At 40.9% G+C, this 23732-nt stretch overlaps 1 long non-coding RNA gene across 2 annotated transcripts in view; it reads left to right on the top strand.

The window, feature by feature from the left end:
• LOC109453347 (uncharacterized) overlaps positions 1 to 23732 on the top strand; it is a 67998-nt gene that overhangs the window by 37790 nt on the left and 6476 nt on the right. For both annotated transcript variants that reach the window (XR_002138267.2, XR_012495138.1), the window contains one exon: positions 2179 to 2327. This is a non-coding gene — a long non-coding RNA (uncharacterized LOC109453347). The remainder of the gene's footprint in view (positions 1 to 2178; positions 2328 to 23732) is intronic.

Genomic DNA, 23732 nt, shown 5'->3' on the forward strand with positions numbered 1-23732 from the left:
AAAAATGACTTTACCCAACAATAGCCCTTCATCAGTGTTTTTAATATATTAATGGCCTCAATGAAGACTGAGATGTGTCCATAGGGTAGATGTGCAGAGTCCATATAGTTTTTGCCTTATTTGTGGAATGATAAGTAGGGCAGTTGAAGGACAGAGGCCTTAACAAGTGAGGCTTATTTTTCTCCATGGCATTAACTCAGATATATTTGCACTTGAGCAGATAAAGCTATTTTTTTTTCTTTTGCAGATAGATTAATTATCACCATGTCTAAATTAGTCTATTGTTTTTGGATCACTTCATTGCTTTTCTCTGATAGGTTTTGGTGGGTTTCTGAGAGCTGGAAGCAGCATGAGAATTTTATCTTGAAATATGGTAATTTTTTGACTTTTAAAAAGAATAAATGAGCAAACTAAACAGAAATAGACTCAGAGATACAGAAAAAAAAGCTGATGGTTGCTAGATGGGAGCGGTTTGGGATGGGGGAGAAGCTGAAGGGATTAGAAAGTGCAAATTAGTGGTCATAATATAGTCATGGGGATATGAAATACAGTAGGGGGAATATAATCAATAATGTTGTAAAGATCATGTAAGGTTCCAAACGGGCACTGGACTTATCAGTGGAATCACTTCATAGACTATGTAGATACCTGACCAATATGCTATAGATCTGAAGCTGAAGTAGGATAATATTGAATGTCAACTATAATTAAATACATATGTATATATATGTATATATGTGTGTGTATATATATATATATATATATATATATATATATATACACATATATATTATATAATCCACAGGATGTGGAGTACAGTACAGGGAATATAGTCAATGGAACTGTAACAGCTGTATATGATGTCAGAGGGGTAGTAGATTGGTGGGGGGTATTATCACTTTGTGAGGGGTATAAATGTCTAACTGTTACATTGCTTTGTATACCTGAAACTAATAAAAAAAGAGAGCGAAAGCTCAAATAAGGATAATAAGAGACCCGAATAATTACCAGAACATATAACTTTTTGAAAATAGCCATATTCTGAACTATAAGCTTGTGGCTACTAAATTATACTCATCAAGCATTAATTGTGTGGTTTATCAATATATCTCTGAAATAATAAATATGGTCTAAATGTGGAAAGTCTACATCAGGAAAATGTTTAACTCTCTCTGTAACTGAATTTAGTGAAAGGTTGATTAATCCCAAGAAATGCTACAATCCCAAGAAACCAGCAAAAATCAGAGCAAGATAATGATTTCCCAGTCTTCATCATATAAGAGTCTAGAGATCATGGTTTTCTTGGGTTTTTGGCTAGTTACTCCAGCCATACACACCATTTGAAGGTGACCTTGGACATTTCTCTGTATGTTTACTCCTGCGTACAGTCGGTGCTTAACAGATGCTTGGGGATGATGAAGCTGTTTTTCAGTTTGGGGCCTGCTCTAGCCCTCTGCTTGGCCACAGCAGACTTCCGGACTTGGTTTAGAGTGGGTTGATTATTGATGGTGATCAGAGGAGCCCTGCTCCTGGTGGCATCAACCAATGCCTTGTAACAGCCTTAGGTGCTTGCAACTCCCATTCAGTTTCATTGCTCAAACTCCAGACCAGTCCTCAGAGCATGACACTGATTCCTCTTCTGTGTTTTCTCTGTTCTCTGCAGTGGGTTTGTCCTTAACAATGAGCCATTCATGGGCACCCAGGACCGGGGAGACGGCTGCAGGCCCTGCAGGCCGCTGGCTATGCTCCAGTCCAGATATTCTTGGGAATGTGGAATTATTTGAATCAAAGGGAAATAAATCTTTTGCAAATGTTAATACAAATGACTGTGGGAAGGGCTTGGTGCTAAAAGAGAGTCTGAGAATTCTTGGTGCCTACTGAGTTATTTTTTTGGCAGAGAATAGTACTAGGTTGCTATGGGAATGATGAAGACAAAATAATAGTCATATTTTTAATGGTTGCTCTTACTGGGTCATCTTCAACTATCCTAGGTTGAAAAGCTTCTGTTTGATTCATTTTGACTCCTCTTGTTTCATGTTTTGTTTATTTTTCTCTAAGTTTGCTAACTTATCTCTCCAAATCAGTTCATGAATCCTGCTGTACCATATTTTCTTTGGGTATAAAGGAACCATTATTTTTGAAGTTTATACTTTTGATTATATACTTTCTGTGTCATAGGTTTAAATCAGAAGAGGTACCCCTGTGGATTTGAAATTCTGTGCACTTTTTGATGGGATGGACTGAGAAACTGTGTGGTGTGCAGCAAAGGCCAGCTGATCTGGGCCAACTGTCCCCTTTTCCACATCAAGCTGTGGCACCACAGAGAGGTTAGTAAATGTCGCTGAACTAGGTTTCTGCATTTGTATAGTGGGGCTAATTACACCATCACAGATATGTTGTGAGCCCTACAGATGATGTATATAAGTCCTATTACAAGGATCATGAATACCTGGCAAACATGATGCCAATTTCTCATTCTGTGTTTCTGGCAGAAATCATAACTCAATCTTTTTCCTTCAGCTAAAAGGCCGCCTCAGACTCCTTCTCAACAAAATGCTCGAGGTAGCCACTACCAACCTGTCAGAGGTAGCATATGAGATTTGCCAAAGCACAATCCTCGGGACTTGATAGACACTCAATAGGTAGTAGTTCTTAATTCTTAGTATTCTTGCTATTGCTATTATTAACAGGAGGCTGTAGGTATGATAGCAGGAAACCCAGTCTAATTCAGCTTACATCCAGAATCAGCAGTATTCGATACAGCTGATCACTCACTTGACTTGGGAATAGTGGTCTCTGATCTTCATATACCTCTCTGGTCCCTTCCTCCACCTTCTTTGCTGGTTCCTCCTCATCTTGCTGACCTCCAAACATTGGGGGTGTCTCAGGGACCTTCTTTTCTTTTTGGAATCTACATTCCCTTGGTGGTCTCATTTGGTCTCATGGTTTTCCATTTATCATCCATATGTGAGCAACATCGACATTTATATCTCCAGGCTGGATCTCTGCTCTGAACTCTATTGTATATTCAACTACATTCTTGAGGCACGTCTCTAATAGGATGTGTCTATGAGTTGGATATCTAATAGGAATCATCGGCCCAATAAGGTTAGGGTTGAACTCCTGATTCATCACCCCTTCCCCTGCAACCCAAACCTACTTCTCCCATAGTCTTCCTCATTCTAGCAAATGGCAGTTCTACCCAAGAGTTGCTCAAGTGGAAAATCTTGAAGTCATCAATTCTTCTCTTTTTCTCATGCATCACATCCAATTCATCATAAAATCCTGTGGGTTCTACCTCTAAGAATCTTACTACTTCTTACCACATCTACCACTACATCATAGTCCAAGCCACAATCATCTCTCACCTGAATTATTGCAATAGCCAATAATAGACTACAATTGTTTTTCAACACATAGGCAATGTGATTCTTTTAAATGGAAATCAGATTATGTCATTGTTCTGTCCCGTACCTTTCAATGCTTTTCCATCTCACTTCGAATACAAGTCAAATCCACTCCAATATTCTTACACAATTGGCCTCAGCCACCTTTCAGATAGCATCTCCTTTCACTGTCCCCTCACTACTCTGCTCTAGCTACAATGACCTTCTTGCTGTTCCAAGAATATGCCACTCCTGCTTCAGGACTTTGCAGTTGTGTGGCTCTCTGCTTGGAAAGCACGTCCTTCCAATATACTCAAAGCTTGCTTTCTCATTTCTTACATCTCTGTTTATCAGAAAGGCTCTTAAATATAATATATAGCAATCACTCTTCCCTACCTCTTCAATCTGCCACCCATTGTCTTACTTCCCCTGCTTTCTTTTTCTGCACGGCACATATCAACATCTAACAAATTATTCTCTCTCTCTCTCTGTCTGTCTCTCTCTCTCTCTGTCTCTCTGGCAGGAACATTATTCCCAGCTGTATCTTAACACCTAGAAAGTTCCAGGTACATAGTAAGCAATTTTTGTCAAACTATTAAATGAATGAAGCAAATGGCTCTAAAGCTTGAGTTTTTTCCTGAATTATTAATGGAATAGTTTTCTACAGGACCATGTAGAATTTATATAGCTTCCTATATTTGATTAATTTTCAGTAATCTTATTTTCTCAGTATATTTACCGCTAAGAGCAGAAAATCAACATAGCCACTGTAACCATGGGTAAAAATATCTTGTTGACTGTAGTTTTTCAGTACCCTAATTTGTTTATTTTGGTAAATAGAGACAGACTACAACATGGGAAAATGCTGAACACTCCTAGTTGATCTCCTTGAGGCTGACTGACTTTGGATGGTTATAAAACATGGACAGATATTTAAAATTGCCTGAATGGTACCTAGCCATGTTTGCACTGGGCTGGACCTAACTGTTAGCTCCTGAATTTATACAAGGGAGTATTAATCTGGATGGAAAGGAGATGTGGGCCTTGGAACCATATTGATATGGTTATTTATATAAGAACAGATGAAAAACATCAATTGCCCACCTTATAGAATGGAAGAATGGTGAAGGCTTCTGGATGGGGTTTGGGACAAGGCAGGAAGGTACCAAAGCTCTCTCTGAAAAGCAAAACATATGGGACTTAGTCCTACCAAGTAGGTATATGACCTCAAAGTAATCATTTAATTTCTTTGAGCCTCAGTTTCCTCATCAATGACATGAAGAACTTCGAACACATTATTTATAAGGTCAATTCCAACCCTGTCTTCGGGTGGTACCATGAAAGGTCTCAGATTCAGACTCGCAGATGTAACTTCCATTTAAATTTGAAATCTCTCTGAGGTCCAGTTTCTTTTTCTGTAAAATAAAGAAGTTTGGCTAAAACGGACACTAAGGTTATTTTTAAGTCTAGCATTCTTTACTTCCATTGTGCTTTTGAATTTTTCCCTCCTTCCTCTGAAATTAAAACTCCCACTTTTTTGTTGTTGTTGTTGCATTTCTTTTCTTTTTTGGTTTCTTTGAGGTTGGGGTCACACACACCAAGTGTGAGGCTATGTCACATGTATTTGTAGATGTCGTGTACATATTGTTGTAGTGTATATGTTGTTGATGAATACTAACTCTGCTTGTGGCAGAGTGTGGAACAGAGATGTATCCTTGTGGTTTGTTTTATGCTCTAAACTTGACAGTAAGAGGACAGGAAATGGTCCATTGAGAAATTAGTGACAAAAAATTGCTGAAATCTGTCTTTAACCTCAATTCTGATCAATTCACATCGGAAACTGCAGTATTTTTAAACTGTGCATTTCCACTTCTCTTACTTCCCAGTCTTTTGGCTTGTTTTTAGGGCATCTAAGAATGATTCTGCCCGAGGTTGTCTCTCCCCGTCTTGAATTCCTCAAATTCTACCTATTTTTCCAGACATAGCTGAAATCTCACCCTTGAGAGTCCTCTGTCCCCCACTCTGTCAGAGGTGACATGTCCTTCCCTAAACTCCCAGAGCTCCCACCATTCAGTCATCAGTTCATTGCGCATGGAGCTAGGAGACCTCTTCCACTGATCTATGGAACAATTATCTAGATATTTCATTGTTCAGCTTTGCAGAAGCTTATATTTTATCTCCTATATTAGATTAGATTGCACACTGGTTTGGGGTAAAGAAACTAGTAATCTAATTCCTTGGCTAGCTCAAGTCCTTGAATATGTCAGGTGCTCAGTAAATGTGTTTTTCTGTAGGTTTGATGAACTCGCCAATGAGAAAAACTGACAGGAGTCATGAATTCTACCTCTAGGAAATAGATTTACGCAGCCTTCTTGGTAATTGCTTCTTTCCTTTAATTTTTCCCCCTAAAAGAAGTTAGCTGTGAATTAGGTCTCTGCTGGTTCCAGCATAGACCACAGTAACATGCACTCTTTTGTGTGCCTGCCTTGAAGATGTTCAGGGAAAAGAAATCAAATTGGGGAGGAATGTGTTCTGGGAGTTTTAAAGGGAAGTGGTCAAAAAAGTCAATACTTCAGGGAGATATTTACAATATTTATATTTATTATGGGATAACAGGGTAGTCAGTCTAGTAAAAGGTGCGCTTGTAATCTGTCCCTTGGCAACTGACTTACCACCAGAGTGTTTCTAAAAAAATGTATGTCCCCTTTATTTGGAATTGGATTAAATGCCTTAATTAGAATGTGTCCATTGTATGGCTGTTAAGGATGTTGGTAAGAGCAAAGGTACACATGGTATGAAGAGAGACCCGCCGCTGATAGTGGCCAGACTCCTGCCTGGAAATCTGTTTCTAATAATTGTGCTGAGGATAGCAAGGCTAAAGGATGGGTTCTGGATGTGCAGAACTTGTATCTTGCCTTGAAGGCCATGGGCAGTGATAAAGTAATTAGTCATTGTCTGCTCAAATCAATGAATATTCCCATTTCCATTGACTCATTTCATGGGAAAAAAGATCACATGTCAAGAAAAATGGAGAGAGTGGATGGGGCAGAAATTTTGTAATTTATTGCAGTGTATTTTCCCCCAATATTTTATTATGAAGATTTTCAAACATACAGAAAAGTTGAAGGAACTACACAATGAACACCCATATGCCCACTTGGATTCTACAAGGAATATTTTGCTATAATTATATTAGTACCTGTCTCTCCATCGCTCTATCAATCCATCTTAAGAGGAGCATGCTATGAGTTTTGACAAAGGTTTTCACCTGTGTGACCCAAACCCCTATCCTGATATAAAATATAATCTTCATCTCAGAAAGTTCCTTCATGCCCATTCCTGGATAATTCCTGCTCCCACCCCACCTCCAGAGGCAATGACTTTTCAATTTATTTTTATTTTTTATTATAGATGAGTTTCACCTATTCTAGAACTTTGTATGAGGCTTCTTTCACTCAAATAATATTTTTGAGATTCATCCATGTTTCATGTGTATCCATTTATTTTTTTAGATGAAAATAATCTCTATTAGTCTTCAGAGATTCTCTGGTTAGCAGCTTCTTTAGAAAGCAGTGGAGAATATTACGTTATTTATTTTTTAAAGGAGAGTTGAAAGGGACCCTAGTGACAGTTATGTTGGTTCTTAATTTTCCATAAGAAGCGACAGAACCAGTGATTGCTCAGTGTCGTGTAGACTAAGCTGAAACTGTAATCTGGGTCTCCTGACTTGCTGCTCCAAACGGTTAGGAAGGAGGCTGAGTGGGGCGGTTGTTTTGAGCTGGAGCCATGTGAGACTAGTGAGTTTCGACAGAGCTTTGCTTTAGAGGATGTGAAACTACACTAACCTCATGTGACAAGAAATCCTCGGAGGCCTTGGTGTGGAGCCAGGGGAGGAAGTTTGACGCGGCTTCTGGTTACCAGCTCCAAATCTGAACCCACTGGCCTGAGGTGACTTACGGCGAGCTTTCTGATTTGCAATAAGATGAGACACAGGCCTGGGGAAGCTTTTCTACACGAGTGTGCACAAGCAGGGGAATGCTAAAGGCACAACAACAAAAGCCAAGAAAGGCAACTTTAGCCACATGGCCCTCCCATAGGAAGGGACCTGGAGCTGAAAATAAAACACTGAGGGAGGGAGGGATGCTGTGTTACAGACAGAGCCTTTGTCTTCAATTCAGCCCAGGATGACAATGACCTGGCGATGTCTGCCTGCCAGCTGTTGGCTGGCCTTTGTGAAAGTCCCTGATCTCTGGGCCAATGCTTAGTGGGCAGGTATCCATATCATGAAGCCAACTGGCACTGCTGGCACCTTTGTTGCTGAAATGAGCCCAGTGACAGGGAGCTAAAGTTGCTGGGCCACTCTTGCTACTAGCTGGCAGGTGCGAACCCAGTGGGCAGGTGCCTTGGGGAGAGAGGGTTTGGTGTTGCCATGGTAACTGATCCAAAAAAGGATGTTTCTCCTTCAAGGTCAGTTTGACCTCTTTTCTGCCAGGGGGACATTGTGAGGGAGAAGTGACTTTGTGGCAACTCTGGCTTTTGTGTGAATGTGTGCCTCATCTGTTTTGAATGTATTACTTCTAATTGGATCTTATTAGTGTCACCCACTGGACAAATCTGGGGATTGGCGGATCTCTTCGGGGATGTCATTGTGGACAAAGATCAGGTCACCAGAGAAATGCCAGAAGAGACGATCCAGCGTAAACCAAGCAGAACTGAACAAAGAATTCCAAAGGCGTTTCTGAAAGGCAGCCAGTCAGGTTCGACGGGTTCCTGGGCTATTCCGGGATAAGAGATTAGGGTTGACTGTTTGAGGCATGTCACCCTAAATGTCCTTTGGCCAAACTGTCCTGGGCGCAGGGGTAAAGAGACCCTTGTCAGCTTTCTGGGTGTCTCACAAGTTTGACACAATGAGTTCATTGTAAAGAAGCAAGCTTTCCTTACCACCATTGTCCTTTTCTCTGTAAATCTTTTACTCATGCCTTTATCTTGGGCAAATACGTTTTCTGGCTTTGATTTAGAAATCCAGTTCTTCCTTGATATTAGTATTTCTGCATCTCATTCTGAAAAAGTTGTTCTGACTCAGGTTATTGAGTTGGGTGTCTACTGACCCAACCCATTTCATATCTCTGTGTCTCTTCACATGTTGAGCTCCCTTTTCCATACCCCAAGATTTCTGGTGGGAGAAAGAATGGCTTTGTAGTCACGTGGGGGCTTCCTGCACCCCCTAGAGAATTTTAATTTTACTCTATTCTGTACCATGGGATACTATCAAAATTATTCAGATGGGGTGACACCCTGACAGTGGGAAATATTAATTATTCTGGATAAACCCTGAGCAACTTGCTTGCAAACATAACCATGGATGTAGGCTGCTTTCTCCTAATGTGTCAAATGAAAAGATGAAATGATCTCTTCAGGCCCTTGACAGCTAGCTTTCTAAGACTTTGGATTGTAACACATAAAAGAAAAGCCTTAAATAAATTCAACAATTAATAAGCTGATTTTGCTTACAAATTTTTGCACTAGATCCTTATATTCAGTATATATTTATAATTCAACTGCTAAGTCTAGGCACTAGGAATATAGAAACAGATGGAGCATCATTTTCTGTCCTGAAGGATCTCATGGTCCAATGGGGGAGGGGCAGCAAGAAAAAATTATTCTCAAAATTGGCAGGAGTTTGAAAGCAAAATTTTGCTTGGGAAAAGAACTTATCTTTTGGTTTGGAAAAGCACCTTAGTGGACATATTTGACATAGAAAGATGAGCCCTCACTGGCAGGGCCAGGACTAGGGTGATATGAGGTATTGACCTTGGGTCCAGAAATAAGAGGATGCCAACTAACTTAGTGATCAAGATAAACACTATTATAATATTTAAAAATCAAAGTTGATGAGCAAAAATCTATGCTGAACAAAGTATGAAAACTTTAAAGAGGGGATCTGATAAAGAGAATGTGTGATCCTGCACATGTATGACCTTGCCTCACTTTCCTCACCTTAACTCTGGCCCGGGTTCCAATAAAACTTTATTTTAAAAATTAAGAATTGCCAATTTGATTTTTAAAAGTTATTACATTAAAATATCTAACGGCTTAGACAAAGAAGAATGTAACAGAGTTTAGGGTTTTGGAGAGTTGTCCTTAGAGGGAGAAGAGAACACCCTTGAGGAAGATGGGGTCCCTGGAAGATGGTGGTGAGCACAGTTGAGAAATTATTCATGGTAGAAAATGGTTAATGCACATTTATGAAACAGATACCTAATAAAGGTTTTGAAGTTGTTCCTTATGCTGTACTGTGGTTACCCTCTTCTGCCCTTACTCTTCAATTAGAAGTCTGATATATACAATAACCCTTGAATTTATGCTGATTTGAGAAAAAGAAAGGAAGGAGGGTGGTGTCCAGCATGAGAGGAAGTGGTTTAGTGAGAGGAGGGTAAATGAAGGAACCAGACAGGATGTAGCAAGCCTCAGACCAGGAGAAGCTTCATTCTCTGAAATCCTTCAGAGAGAAGCTGGAAGGGGTGATGGAAGATGGAAGGGGACTTTGCAGTGCATGCGATGCGAGCTTGAACTCTACATGCTTTGCAATATTAAAGGAAAGAGAGACCCTCAGGCAGCAGACAAGGGGGCCATGCCTGTAAATCAATAATTATGTTACTGTGCTCAATCTTTGGTTTGCTCTTCCAGATCCGCTCATCTTCCTTCTCCCTCTCCCTGCTTTCCTCCTGGGAAGCTGCCCTCTATGGATCACATCAAAGGGCCCTTTTGCTCCCTAGCTCCCAGGCAGATTTAGCCAATGAGCAGCACTAGCAGATAACTGGAAGGAGAGAGGAGAGTGAATTGGCTGCTTTCCTGAGGGTTTGCTGTAGGCTGTTTGCATCCCTCTGCTAATGGTTGTGGCTCTTGTCAAGCATCTCTCCCATTTCTATTCCAGGCTCTGGGAAACACACCTTCCTGTTACGTTTTCAGGATAGGGATGGTAACAGAGCTCCCTCTTATTTTCTATGGGGTATGTACTATCTTTTGTGGTTTCCTTACACCCTGCTTTGTAGAATCTCTGTAATAAACTCTTTTCAATATAAGGGTGCTGTTTGTCTCTTGCTGAGACTCTGAGATACAGATGTGAGAAGTGCTAAAAAGTTTCTACAGAGTATTATAGGTTGGAGATGGAGGAAGCAACCAACTGTCCAGTGGGCAGGGAAGATGAGTGGGCATAAAGGGTTTCATAGGTGATGTTTGAGCTGAATCTTGTGAAATGAGATATACCCATGGGATTAGGGTAAACCTCAGCCTGAAAATAGTCTTGCATCTGCCAGGCAGGTGTCTCTGTAGTAAATCTCAATGGTTTGCATGGTCATAAATGACAGTGATTATCCAGTGGGCTTTAAAAAGCATAGGAAAGCTTAAACCATAAAATAGCAATCACCCATACTTCTGTAATCCCTGTTGATAATCTGGCATGCTTTCCTCCAGAGTTTTTACAGAATTGAAATTATACTCTATATACAATTTTGGATCCTGGTTTTCTTTAACATTACATAATAAACAATTTTCCCATAACTGAAAGAAGCTGCAAATATCTGCTCAGTCTGCTTCTTTTCGAGGTAGCAGAATAACTTTAAAGAACTGAATGCTATTACATCATATAGGTGTACTGTGATTTAAAAAAAAAATAAAAAACTCCAGTAATTTTGTATCCTTATGTCATTAAAACAATATTTTTGCCTTTTAATTTTTAAAAATTGCTACTAAAAAACATGGCTGCAGACGTATCTGCGTTTCAGGATTGCTGAATTATCAGAGTTTTGGTTGGTGGTTTTATTTGTTTCTTCTTTCCCACCCCCCCTTTTTTTTAAATGTCAAAGAAGATTGAATTTTCTCTTGGTGGGTGAGGAAGAGAGGAAATGGTGTCTGGGACTCCTTCTGAGGGCAGATGCAGTAGCTTGGCCAGGATGGGACTCTTTATGTGTAGACAGCCATAGTGATGCCTGAGTTAAATTTCACATTGTGCTGTGGTTCTGTTCCAACATTTCCAAACCTTCAGTGTAGGTCATGCAATATAGCCTTGTTTTGGTAGCGACTCGTGGAAGGAAGGGACAAGAATAGCACATGTGTGAAGGACAAAGGTCCAAAGGACTGGACGAGAGGGTCAGATCTGATTAGGAGGAACCAGGAGAAGGAGTTTGGAGGGAGAGGTGACTGACAACGCCCCAGGAGAACCATTGAAATATTGAAATGGGTACTGGACTTCCTGCAGTTCCAATAATTATATTTGCATATTAAAGGGAAGGGTGGCTCCAAAGCCTTAACGACTCAGGTCATATGTCATTCCAGTAGGAAGTATAGGGGAAACAAAAGGGATGGATGGGGAAATATTATGAGGGAAAGATATGGTGACTTGGGTGGGAAGGTATTGGGCATTAGAACTAAATAAGGAAAGTAAAATTTTATTATAACGGTTCCTGCAAAATGATTGGGATGAGTACATGATAATTTGAACAGGGTTTTTGGAAAGGGAAAGAGGTAAACCCCTTCTGGAGAGAGGTAAATTTCCTATTGTTTTTATTTTTAAAAAGTTTATTGCAATGTAATTGACATATAACATTATATTAGTTTCAAGTATACAACATAATGATTCAATATAAACTTTCTTTTTAAAAAAGATTTTTATTAAAAAAATAGCTAACATACAAAATTGTCTCAGTTAGCTGTACATCATAGTCATTCAACATTTATGTACCTAAAGAAGTGATCGCCACGATAAGTCCAGCAGCCATCTGACACCGTACCACGCTATCACAATATTATTGACTATGTTCCCTATGCTGTACATTACATGCATGTACATTGCATAACTTATTTGTTTTATACCTGGAAATTTGAACCTCTTATTCCCCTTCACCTTTTCCCCCCTTTTAATTTTTCAATTACATTTGACATTCAGTATTATTTTATATTAATTTCAGGTGTACAGCTTAGTGGTTAGACATTTATATAATTTAAGAAGTGATCCCCCTGACTAGTCTAGCACCCACCTGGCACTATACACAGTTATTACCATATGATTGACTATATTCCCTATGCTTTACTCTACATCCCCATGACTATTTTGTAACTACCAATTTGTATTTCTTAATCCCTTCCCCTTTTTCACCCACCCTCAACACCCCTCCCATCTGGCAACCATCAAAATCTCTATATCTATGAGTTTGTTTCTGTTTTATTTGCTTATTTTGTTCTTAGATTCCATATATAAGTGAAATCACATTGCATCTGTCTTTCTCTGTCTGACGTACTCCACTCAGCACAGTACTCTCCAGGCCCATCCATGCCACCACCGCAGATGGCAAGAACCCACTCCCTTCCATGGATGAGCAATATTCCTTTTTTATCCATTCATTCATCGATGAACACCCAGGCTGCTTCCACATCTTGGCCATTGTAAACAATACTGCAATGAACATATGGATGCATATGTCCCTTTGAAGCAGCATTTTGGGTTTCTTTGGATAAATACCCAGAAGTGGGATTACTGAGTCTCTATCCCTTGTTTTAGAGCCTATTTTGTCTGCTATAAGTATTGGTATGTCAGGTTTTTTTTTTGTTTGTTTTCATTTTCATGAAATATCTTTGTCTATCCCTTTCTTTTCAGTCTGTGAGTGCCTTTCAATCTGAAGTGAGTCTCTTGTAGGCAGGACATGTGAGAGTCTTGTTTTCTTATCCATTCAGCCACTCTGTTTTTTCATTGGAGCATTTAATCCATTTCCATTGAAAGTAATTGTTGATAGATATGTAGTTATTCCCATTTTATTATTCATATTTTTGATTTTTTTTTTTGTCTTAAGGAAGTCCCTCTAGATTCCTTGTAATACTGGTTTGATAGTGATGAACTCCTTTAGCTTTTTCTTGTCTGGGAAGCTCTTTATCTCTTCTTCAACTTTAAATGATAGCCTTGCTGGTTAGAGTACTCTTGGTTTTAAACTTCTTTTTATGAGGCTGAAATGTGGTAAGTTAAATTATGACCCATCTTTTTATTTGTAATAGGACCTTATAGGAAAAGGATTGATATTCCAATGGGCTTGAGCTCTAAAAGTAATGGAATTACTTGTCCCCGCTCCCTACCCCACCCCCCGGTTGTTCATTTCATGATTAGACTAGTTCAAACTCTGAACTTAGCTGGGACTATTTTTTTTTCACTGAAGTTTTTTTCCATTAGAAACACCAAAATAAATGACTTATTTATTCTCATGTTATTATCGAATCCATTTTTCAGGTCACACTCAACTTCTGTTAGACATGAAGCTGGGGAATGGCTTAGGAAAAACATCTGATTGAGACATGCTTGCATTTTTCACATGACTTTGCCAAAAGTAGTTTCTGCATTGAAACTGGGAAGCTTCCACCTTGAGAGCTGCCTTAATATTCAAATCTGCTTTGCAAGGACTTGGTTATGAAATTAAATCCAGTTTCTGCGAATAATTTATAGAGTGGTTCTGTTTTTCCCTGGGAAATAAAAGATAGCATTTCTTTGGGCAGGGTTTAAAGAACATCAGGAAAATACAGAGGTAAGCTTTTGATGTGGCTTTTATTGTCATATTGATTGGGTAGGCTTTGATTTGGGAATATGTCTTAGAAAGAGCACATAGGATTTTGGCAAGAAGGCTGTTTTGATAAAAGATAATCTTTAAAGATCAGAGACCCATTGCCTAATGTATAAGTTAGGTTAAATGGGCATTACTTCTGCTGCACCCATAGAATGTTATGTTTGCATAGTATGAAAAACAGAACTAACCACCCCCATCCAAAATCAACTTTAGGAAAACATAAAAATACTTCCTTAGGTCCAACAATAAGGTATTCTTTTATGTGAGGTGTCACTGGGTTAAAAAACAGGATTGAGCTCTTAGTGCTCTGACATCTGTTTTTATTGTGTGGACAAGGCTTTGAACATGGCATTGCAATGTCTCTGACATTAGTTTTCAGGTTTCTTTATCTTAGTTTTTGAATTTTACCTTCACTTTTATTAATAATTTGAATGAAAATATAGAAATCATTTTGGGTATTTAGAGATTACATAAATTTGGGAGGTTCTACTAACTGAATCAATATTCCTAAAAGATCTCCACATCTTAGATTGATGGACCGAAACTAACGGGGGTAAAGTTTAATAAGTAATGAATATTAGATCTTAGGTTTAAAAAGTCAATTGAATGGAGATGACTGGCTTAAAAGAAGTTCATGAGTTTTATCACTAGGAAGTTCATGGGGAGCCCAGTGTCACATGATGTACATCAACTCTTAGAGGGAGGCTCCTCTGAGAAGGATGGTAATGGGCCTGTATTTTAACCCCGGTCAAACCTCAGCTGAGTTCCATTTCTTTAAAAAATCCAAGATAAATCTGAGTTTGTCTGGAGACAGTTAACCAAGCGGTAAAAATCAGGCAACTATAGCATATAGGAAATGGTTGTAGGAACTGCACTAGCTATGATTTAGCTCAAAGAGGAAAAGGTCAGCAGGAGGCATGAGTGATTGCTGGGTGGAAATATTTGTCTGAAGGGTCAGGGTTTCTTGGACTTAAAGTGTCTATCACGTGGTCAAGACCAGGATCAATGTCTGGACATTGCAGGGAAATTGCTTAGGGGTTGATGTAGAAAAGAATTCTCCAACGAGTAAAACTTGTTCAAAAGTGGAATGGCCTGGCCTGGGAGGAGGGGAGGCTCCCGATCCTAAAGAATGAGGCCAGATAGCAACCTTCTGGCGAGGTGGTTACAGAGGGATTGATGTGTGAAGCTGTACTACATCCCCCTTCAGATTCCATCCATTGTCAAGTCAGCAAAGTTAGTCTCCGGAGCTATCCTTTCTGCTCTTTATCCCAGCTGTTACTCGGGGAAAGACAGGATCACCTATATCCCACCATGATATTAATTACTTATAAAGTTGATGTCTGGAGCCCAGAGAAATTTATACTTCACTAAATTTCCCCGAATAGGCATCCTTCTTCAACCTACAAAGGAAATGTCAGAAGAACGGGAAATTTTCATGTGTAATAACAAGCTCCTAAAAAGAGATATTCGGGCATTGGTCAACTTGCATCTCTTAAATCAAAACATATAAGCAAGTCTCTATATTCTACGGAAGTAGGAAGTCAGTGACAATGCGTCCTTGCCCGTCTGTTCTGGACTGTGTGCTGGCCTGTTTCCCCAGGGCAATAGCAATGATTATCTAATGGGTACAGGAAAAATAAAATATTACTGTCTACTTTTCTTTTGCATGGTTTTGGGATTAAATAATCAATAAGAACAGTAGCTGTGATCTTGGTATTTGATGAGAATTTTTTAGCCATTACTACTTCCCTCTCTGGGTCACTTTATCTCAACAGAGGAAGTGGGCAATAAAGATGGAATATGTGAATATGGCTGCAATCATAAACTCTCAGATTTAGAGGAAGATTATTCCTCCTCTCTCTTCTTTCTTTCAGCCATCAAGGAGGGTAGAATAGAGAGGGTATCAGCCACAGCAAGGCAGGATACCAAAAACTTTGGGGGTGAAGAGATGGCTCCCCAAGAGATGGGAGAGAGGCCTGGGAGGGAGAAGAGAACTGAAGAGCATTTTCCTCTCCTATCCAGGAGGCTCTTGGGGACCCCTTTCTGAATCTGGCATCCCTCCTGTTGGTCTCTGTGAAGAGAGATGTGCAGGGGCCCATGGAGTTCCTAAGGAATCCTGCAGCTGCTGGGGCCTTGTAGGAGATGGCAGTGTGTCTCCCGGTCCTTGTTCATCCCACAAATAGTCCATTGAAGGGAGCAGGAGAAGGGAGAGGCATCCCCTTCTGGCCCTGGGGTCCTTCAATGGGGGCACTGTTCAAGCTTGGGTGGAAGCCAGCCCTGACACCATGCTAGTTGTTAAAGCCTCATTCTTCCCAAGGAGGCGGCTGGAAAGGCAGCAGAGCAGCTGAGGCTCCAGAAAAGGTACTTCTCTTGTTCCTCACAAGGCCCAACTGACACATGAGAGGAAGCCACTTCCTTTTCAATTATTTTTTGTTGTTCATTACATTTACATCCCAAGCGTTTTTCCTCTTCCTTCTCACTCTCGTTTTACTACTCAAGACCTGAAACTGATGGGTTTTTCCTTTCTCTCCCCAATCTCAACGGAAACTTAGAAATGGTGTCAAATTTTTCTGTTTTGTAGCAATCCCCTTAGGCAGCCCAACAGAGAAACACCCTGCAAATAGCTGCAATTTTGCATTTGCTTTTGCACTAGCCCTGGTGTAGTTCAAAGTCTCTTTCAAAATAAAGAGTGCGACTTTGGATATAGCAAAGTACTAGATACCCACTGTGGAAAACATGTGTTGTTTTTCCTACCCAACATCCATACTCCTCTTTCTGATAACACCACTTTGATTTTCCTTTTTCCTTTGAGGGCTACTCCCTTCTACACTCAGCCCATGGGCTTTGGGGGGGTTAACCTGACCACAGAGTCCCTTGGTTTCATGGTGGGTACAGCTCTCCAGCCAGCACTCTATCCTTCTGGCTTTGGGTGGAAGGTATTTGGGACTTAGACTGGGCCATGTCAGAGTCAATTCTGGATTTGGGGGAAATATTGGAATACTATTTTCACTGAAGTAGCTGAATGGGTGGATTATAAATTGGGAGCTGTGGAGATCACCTTTGCTAACTACCACATGAGAAGAGTCAGAGTGAGAATATAGGCCACAGAGGAAAACAGCCAAAGTGACAGACCCCTGATGACATAGGGTATAGACTGGATCCAACCATGCCTGAAGCTAGCCCTCTAACCTTTTGGTTGTGCTGGTCAGTACATGGAATATTCCCTTTTATTTCTTTATATCATTTGAATTGAGTTTCTGTTAGCTTAACTCTTTTAGTTGCAACTAAAAGAATCCTAACAGACTAAACTTTTTGTTTGTTTGTTTGCTATTCCCTGCTCAGGCTACCCTTTTTCAATTATTTGCTACAGTATTTTGCATTTGATCCAAATGGTACCAGAGTTAAGATGCACTAATATTGTCCAGAATTTCAGCCTAGATAAAAACAGGAGGACTCACTCACTCAGTTACTCTTAGATTGGATGAGATAACAGGCTGCAGTGAAATCCCTACTTGAATCTTGGGTCTGTGGTAAGAGTCCCAGACTTACCCATTCATTCAGTGATCATTAATTCTGTGTCTACCATGTGCCACAGAATTGCCTTAAATTGCTCACTGTTGAGCAGAGACACTGGTTTGATTACAAAGATATATGGCAGGCACAGTGATGAGAATCTACGTCTGCTTCCATGGGGGCCCCAAGGAAGAAGTGGCCGGTTCTTAGCAGGATGAAGAAAAGCCTTATAGAAAGGGCAATTTTTGAGCTGTATCTTCAAAGATGAATAGAAGTTTTTCAACTGAAAAAAAAAATGTGGAAAATATGACAAGTTCAGCCCAGGAGACAGATATCAACTGTGGACCATTATCTGGCTTAAAAATCTATCTCCTGCAGCACAGAGAAGGCTGTTTGGTTTTATGTGCTTAGCACGTGCCTGACTGTCTAGAATACAGAGATCTGGGGTCACACTCATTTCTTTCTTCCTCCATTTCTGACATTCAGAAGATATGTATAAAGTTCCCTTGGTGGTAAGGAAGGCCATATCGGTGTTCAAGTCAGTGGTGGTGGACAGACTCAGCATTCCACGTCTAGTCTCAGCTCTGTGGGTGTGTTGGTTATGGGGCGATAACAGTATCAATAGTAGCAACATCTTCCCTATTTCTGGATTAAAGTCAGAATTGTATGCTCTCAAAATGAATTGTCAGCAGTGGCCCCCTGAATTCCTCTTCAGCCTTTGCGATAGTTTTGTAAGTACTCCATTCCCTAGACTAAATCCATTTTGGTTTGAAATACCTAGTTAAAACAATAATTAAAACAATTCAAAAGATGCCATAAGGCTGCCCATTGTCTAGAGCCACCTTACTAGCAATGAGCTGTCATAGGCGAGTGGTTACTGTGGGCTAGAGTGTTCACGGAAGACTTGATAGAAACGTCTTGGTGGGAAGAAACTAGAGTCTGATGGATAAGTAGAAATTGGATAGGAGAAAACAAAAGAAATGGGACATTTTAGACACCAGTCCTTAGTACTAATATCACTGTACATTGATGACTAATGTGTATTCACTCCTGAAATGAGGACTAAGTTCCCTTTGAAGTGCATATGGGTTTAAAAATGAAGGGAAAAGGTCTTGGCATGATGTTGTTGGGCTTTGCCAAGCCCCAATGTTGTGTTTGGAGCCCTCCTCTGCCCCCCCACCCCCGCCCCGGCCACAAGAATTCCCCTGTCTCTGTCCCATACCCACATCAAGCATGTTTCCGAACCTTCTGGGAAGCCACACAGTGAGCAGTCAAGATGTCTGATTCTGCTTCAGAACAAGCAAGGCGAGCTCTGAGTTCAACCAGCAGAAATTTCCGTGGGAAGCCTTTGCCCAGGATGCTGGCTGGCAGCCGCTGCTCCCCCTGAGCTCCAGGAGTGGGTGAAAGGTTTGATAGACAAAGCTCTTTTCATTATATAGTGATTACAAGGGAAAGGATGTGATTGAGAACTTCTCTACCTGCCGGTCCAGCTGACCAGTGTCACCAAAGTGCCACGAGGCGTAAGAGCTCTTCTTTATGTGAGAATCAGCCCAACCAATGCCAGTTTATCATTTCATGGGTTAGCTATAAAAAGAAGTCATTATTACCTTTTAAGGAACTCTTGGAATTGTGTTAAATGAACAAGAGTTTACTACAATTTACAACCCTGATATCAGATTGACTGGAGATCATCAAAGTAAGCAGAGATGCAGCCTTGTTGTATAAATGTAAAAGAGACAGCAAATGCCCACAGAAGCTTTGAAAGTCTTCAAAATATTTTCTTACACCACATTCAGGTTAATAAAAAGGGGTGGATGGGACATCAGCTGTATAGCTTCTAAACATCTTGTAAGAAGGGGTCTGAACACCTGCGAGGATGAATACCTGAGAGGTGAGCTGTCACTCTGGACCCTGAGGCTTCACTTGATTAGTGTGAGTCCTCTTTCTCCTCTATTTAAGTGAAGTTAGGTACCAGGGGTTTAAAATGAGGAGAATCCTAATTATAGGGCAAAAATATGGGGATCTACACCTGCCATATTTGGTATTTTGAGATCTTATTGCTTTGTTGTCTAACCTAACCCTCCATTCTCTTGAGCTATTGGTTCAATTCCTTAGTCTCTCTAAACTTTAGTTTTTTTATCTGTAAAATCCTTAGGGACTTTGTTGTGAGGGTTACATGAGAAAATGCATGTATATTGCTAGCCTAAAGCCTGACATTGTAAACCCTCAGTATATGTCAGGCACACTTACTGTTATTATTAACATATAGAAGGCCATCAGTTAAAAGAATTGTGAACAAATGAATTGCTGAACAGTGCTAGACTAGCAACCATAAATCTCAAGGTGGCTCCTAGTGTCTGCCCTTGGCTTGTTATGTAACATCAGTCACTTGTGTAAATCTGGGGATGTGGAGAGAGGGACTTGGCATGATAGCAGGTCAGATAATAAGGACTTGGAAAGGGTATGATTGACCAGAAGCTCCACAGGGCCTGGGTAGGGGGCTCACTTAAGTGAAAAAGCCACTCAGTCTGAGGCTGTATAGGTTTGTAGGATCCACAACAAGGGAGGTGGTAGTTGGACTCACGCTTGAGCATCAGGCTTTGAGAAGAATAAAGACAAGCTAGAGGATGTTATGAGATGATGAATGTTCTCTGAATCACATCTCTGAGGTCTGGTGAAGAGGATGGAGAGGTAGATTTGGGGAAGTGGAAGAGAGGATAACTGACTCAAGCTTCCAATAATTTGAGGGTTGTTCAAGAGTAAAAGCTAAGACCACACTGAGTGGAAGTTGTGTGGAGGCATTTTCAATACTATTTCCAGTTGGAATGAAGGTGGTAGAATGTTCTAGACGTTAGCTGTGGAATGGGTTGCCTTACAGTGTAGAGTCTCTAGGATGTTGAAGCTGGGAAGGCTGGTTCCAAGGGAAGATGAGGGGGGTTGCTGTCCAGAAGTACAGAGGAGGAATTCTTAGTATAGCCTTGTGGGTGGGAGTGATGATCAAGGATCTTTCTGAGAAAAACGTCCCCACAAAGAGTAGATGTTGGGCACACAAGGTTGAGGGAGAGAGTGAGGAAAAGAGGGACAGGGAAAGAGAGAGCATGATGGGTCCTGGGAACTGCAAGTGGTTTTGGTATGGCTGGGGTATAAGTGGGATGGGGAGTGAGTAGTGCAGAGAACAGAGAGATCTTAAGGGCTTTTTATGTTATCTTGAGGAGACGAGACTTTATTCTGAGGTTATGAGGAGCCTCAGAAAGGGTTTAAGCAAGGGAGTGACATGGCCAGATGGTGCTGTGGAAAGATTATTCTCACTGCATCAAGAGCCTAAATAAAAGCAAGGAGAGAATCAGCATTTACGGAGAACTCTGTAAAGTGGATGCTTCAGATAAATGACAACATCCCACACTTATAACCACTCTCTGAATGGGTCATCATCTTCACTTCATAGATGAGGAAATTAAGGACCAGAGAAGTTAATTGACTTTCTCAACATAGCCCAGGTTTTCAGTAAGTGACTGAGCAAAATTTCAAGACCAAATTGGTCTGATTCCAAAGTCTGTACTTTGTTTCACTTCAGTAAAAACCAAACAACGCAAATACCCTTTTTGGAAATATACCCAAATCTCAAATCCTCTAAGGAATAGTACTTTTCCATTGTGTAAGATTGAGGTAATACCTAAGGGTGCCTGGCAATGAGCAATCCCCCTTTCATGTGACCTGCTGCTCTAACATACTTTTCCTTGAGGTAGCAAGACAAGGGCCAATCTGACCCTCTTTCTCAGGAATTTGGGATTCGAGTTCTGAGGTAGCAAATTTGTCATTCTATGTGGCTGGACACTTGGTTACTAAGGGGAAGGCACATCCTCGTGTAGATGGAAAAGCAGAGGTGACAGACAGAGATAGTCATGCCCAGGGCTTTCCAGTTCTTATAGTCTGTCTGAATTTCCTGAGATTCCCTATATTCTTATAACGTATTTCTCTGGCTTAAGGCAGCTGGAATTCTTTCCTGTTAAAATGGAAAGAAATGGATTCATCAGAGTTCTTGAGGAGGGCTGAGGAAGGCAGGCAATGAGAGAATGGGGACTCCATTCTGCAAGAGGCAGAAAATAGTGGGGATCTGGTGTTGGGGAACGGAGTCCTATTAATGCCTTCTCATAACTCCCTGGGGAGTTACTAAACTTGTGAAATGCTGAGGGAGCCTGGGTTTCTTGTGGGAACAGAGAAAAGGGTAAGGTCTGAGGACATCTCGGTGTTGGGCTCCACTGAGATATGCTGGTGTTGGGCTCTGTTGAGACAATGCATGAGGAGGCAGCAGGGCAAAGGTAAAGAGGAAGAGGCGGAATAAAGGCAGTAAAATCATGGGAGAAAGGTGAACCTATCTCAAGCCTCAGAAGTGGGGTTCAGGCCAAGTTTGACAAATCCAAGACAGTACAAAAACTCAAGCAGACATCTAGTTTCTAACTGAAATCAGAGGCTTAACTAGTATAATGTTGGAGAGTTCTATTTATTTTATTTTTATAGAGGCAATGCGTGAAGGTATTCTTATAAAATTCCAGGTTATAAATATATGTAGGGTAAAACCTGAAAGCCCCACCCTTCATCCTTAAATGTTTAAGGCTGAAAGTCCAGGTGGAACCTGGCCAAGCCCTGAAGAGTCCAGCTGAGGGTGAAAAGTGTCCCCAGCTGTAGGAAGCAGGTGAGAAATGAACGCATAGCGCTGTCCTTCCTCTCAATGGATGTGGTCACAATACTTGGGGCAGGATTTGTTTTCACTGAGCACCTAAGAAGCATTCATTACACCTGATATGTTATCTCCTAAGACTTCTTTTGTTTGTTTCCAGAGGAAGGTGTAGAGCGTTCCCATACCCTCCTACCCCCATACGGGCAATCACCTCCCAAAATCAACATCCCCACCAGAGTGATACATTTGTTACAATTGATGAACCTACAGTGACACATCATAATCACCCCAAGTCCATAGTTTGCATTACAGTTCACTTTTGGGGTGGTACATTCTTTCTGTTTGTTTGCTTTAAGTTCAGTGGGAATGCAGATTGGTGCATCTGCTATGGAAGGAGGGGTGGTATATTCTGTAGTATCATACAGAGTAGTTTCATGGCCCTAAAAATCTTCTGTGCTCTGCCTAGTCATCCTTCCCCCAACCCCAACCCCAGCAACCACTCATCTGTTTACTGTCTTCATACTTTTGCCTTTTCCAGAATGTCATGTAGTTGGAATCATAGCCTGGGGCAGGATTTTAAGCCTCCTGTACGCTTCCCACAGTGGGTACAGGCTAGAGAGCAGGGCCAGTTGGTGTCAAAGCAGCAGATATCCCTGCAGCGACTAACCTCGCTGTTGATGTGCTCCCAGCTCCTCCCCCCACACCCAGGGCCAGTCCCCCATCATGAGGACCAGAGTGAAGCTAGCGGCCACTTACTCCAAAACCCATTCATTTCTCTAGAACCCAGCCTTTCTCAACTCTTTTTAAATGAGTCACTGGGGAAGGGACCTGGAGGTGATGAATTTTTGTCTTTTGTCAACCATTCTGATGCAGAGCTTTTCCATTTATCAAAGGTTTCACTCAGTTTGAAGGATTGGTTCATCAGGACTGGTTAGGGGAACCCTGTGTTTGTTTTGGGGAAAGACTGCAGTCTTGGGCACCAGAAAGGAGTTAGCAACCAGCAGGTATGGCCAGGTTTAATTTGTTTATTTATTGATTTTAAAATGAATAGTAAAAAATAACCGTAAAAAATGAAGACAAACAGAAAAATTATAGGTAAAAAATAGCCTCTTCATTTTTTCACCTTCAGTCCTGCTACTATGGTCTGAATATTTGTGACTCCCCTGCTCCCCAAATTCATATCTTGAAATCCTAACCCCCAAAGATGACAATATTAGGAGGAGGTCCTTCGGGAGGTGCTTAGGTCATTAGGGCAGCACCCTTGTTAAAGGGATTAGGGTGCGTGTAAAAGACACTGCAGAGAGACCCTGAGCCTCTTCCACTGTGTAAGAACACTGTGAGAAGCTGCCAACTATGAGCCAGAAGTGGACTCTCACCAGAAGGCCACTATCCTGGCACCTTGATCTTGGACCAGAACTGTGAACAACAAGTTTCTGTTGTTTATGAGCTACCCAGTCTGTAGTATTTTGTTATAGCTCCCTAACAAGACCAAGATACCTACCTTTCCCAATTTTTTCAGTATTCTCCCAGAATTTTCAAAATCAATGGAAT

Source organism: Rhinolophus sinicus, linkage group LG03 (genome assembly GCF_036562045.2).
Source record: "Rhinolophus sinicus isolate RSC01 linkage group LG03, ASM3656204v1, whole genome shotgun sequence".
In the NCBI taxonomy this organism is placed as follows: Eukaryota; Metazoa; Chordata; class Mammalia; order Chiroptera; family Rhinolophidae; genus Rhinolophus; species Rhinolophus sinicus.